We start from the raw sequence: 1,819 nt of genomic DNA on the forward strand, positions 1-1,819 counted from the left end.
TCCACGGGCCCAGCCGCTCCGTGGCATGTGGGATCTTCCCGGACCGGGGCACGAACCCGTGTCGCCTGCATCGGCAGGTGGACTCTCAACCACTGCGCCACCAGGGAAGCCCAGCATTGACTCTTAATCACTAAATCAAATATCCTTTCTCAGTCAACATTCATCCTCAATGAGAGAAAAAGTAGAACAGTGTTTTTTTCCAACTGTAGGTGACAACCCATCAATGGGTCATAGAAGCAACTTAGTGGGTCACAATCAGCATTAACAGAAAATAATCTATTATTATTTTACATCTGTAAAATATTATCTGTACATCACACATGGTACAGATATTTTGTGAAGCTCTGGATTCAGATACATATAAGTACATGTATGATGTTCCTGCTGCTATAACAAATGACCACAAACCAGGTGGCTTAAAACAGAAATGTATTCTCTCACAGTTCTGGAGGCTAGAAGTCTGAAATCAAGGTGTCCAGGGCCATGCTCTCTCAGAAAGCTCTAAGGGAGAATCCTTTCTAGACTCTTCAGCTTCTGGAGACTCTTGATGTTCCTTAGCTTGTAGTAGCATCACTTCAGTCTCTGGTTCCATCTTCACATCGCCTCCTCTGTGTGTCCTTTTCTATCTCCTATAAGGACACATTCATTGGATTTAGGGTCCATTGTAATCCAGGATGATCTCATCTTGATGCTTACCTACATTACACCTGCAAAGACCCTATCTCCAAATAAATGGGAGACACTATTCAACCCACTATATATATATATATATATATATATATATATAATATATATGTATATATGAATGAATACTCTTGATCACTTTATAAAATGTTTTTCTTATCATGGGAAGGGGTTTAAAAAGTTTAAAGGATAGGACTAGAAGACCCCCACTACCTCTTCCACTCTGACTCCAGAGAAGCGTTTATCATTGTTAGCCAGCCCTTCCCATTTGCAGTAATAATAGTAATAATTAATTAGCATAAAATTTATCTAGGTAGTTTTATATGCAATAAATCATTTCAATCTCATAACATCCTAGGAAGTGAATTTTAATAACATCACTGTTTTAAAGATTATCATGTAGCCAGAAAGTGAAGGAGCCAGGATTCAATTCCAAACCCATGCTTTTCCACTACTTGTTTCTTTGGAAACTCACATCTCCCTTGGCTTCCACATTGGCATCGATGGCTTCCAGAGGCATCAATCTGTCTCTGACCTGCCTCCATTTTTCTGGCTCCTATTTTCTTTTTCCCATCTCCTAATATTGTCATTCTATCAACTTCTGGCTGTCGCCTGCTTCCTCCCAATCTCACTGGCTTCCTTGCTTTCTACTCACAGGGATGGAGAGGCTTAATGCTATCTGTAGGCAGAACGGAAGGAGGCAGTAGAGAGCAAAGCTTGAAGAGAGATGAAGGAGAGAGAACGACTGATGAAACGAGGCTCCAGAAAGATGACCAAGTGCCAGGAGGAGGAATTCTTTGTTGGAAATAGGATGGACACCTCTTCCTCTGAGACATTTGGTCATCGTAACAGGGTAGTGACAGCAGTAGAAGCAGGGGGTCCCTGTCCCTTTAATTGGAATAAGTTCTCCAGTTTCTGGCCATGAGCCTTGAAGTGAAAGGTGAGGCCTTGCCAAGTGGATGAGGTGCTCCATTTTACAGATCAGGCCAAGCCCCGCCTGGGAAAATAAGGAAGTAGTGCAGAATGTTTGGTGACATTGTTTAAGAAAGAAATGTGGGAAAGCACAAAAAGAAAAGCAGAAACACTCAACACCCAGAAGCCTTCCTCTGTGTCACCTCACTATCTGAGGTGACTC

At 42.0% G+C, this 1,819-nt stretch overlaps 1 protein-coding gene across 1 annotated transcript in view; it reads left to right on the plus strand.

Annotated features, from left to right (window-relative positions):
- Positions 1-1,425, plus strand: part of FZD4 (frizzled class receptor 4) — a 53,396-nt gene extending 51,971 nt beyond the window's left edge. Inside the window, exon 5 of the transcript XR_008619618.1 lies at positions 1,342-1,425. The gene's annotated coding sequence lies outside the window, so the exon portion shown is untranslated. The remainder of the gene's footprint in view (positions 1-1,341) is intronic.
- The last annotated feature ends 394 nt before the right edge of the window (positions 1,426-1,819 follow it).

This window comes from Physeter macrocephalus, chromosome 16 (assembly GCF_002837175.3).
Source record: "Physeter macrocephalus isolate SW-GA chromosome 16, ASM283717v5, whole genome shotgun sequence".
Lineage (NCBI taxonomy): Eukaryota > Metazoa > Chordata > Mammalia > Artiodactyla > Physeteridae > Physeter > Physeter macrocephalus.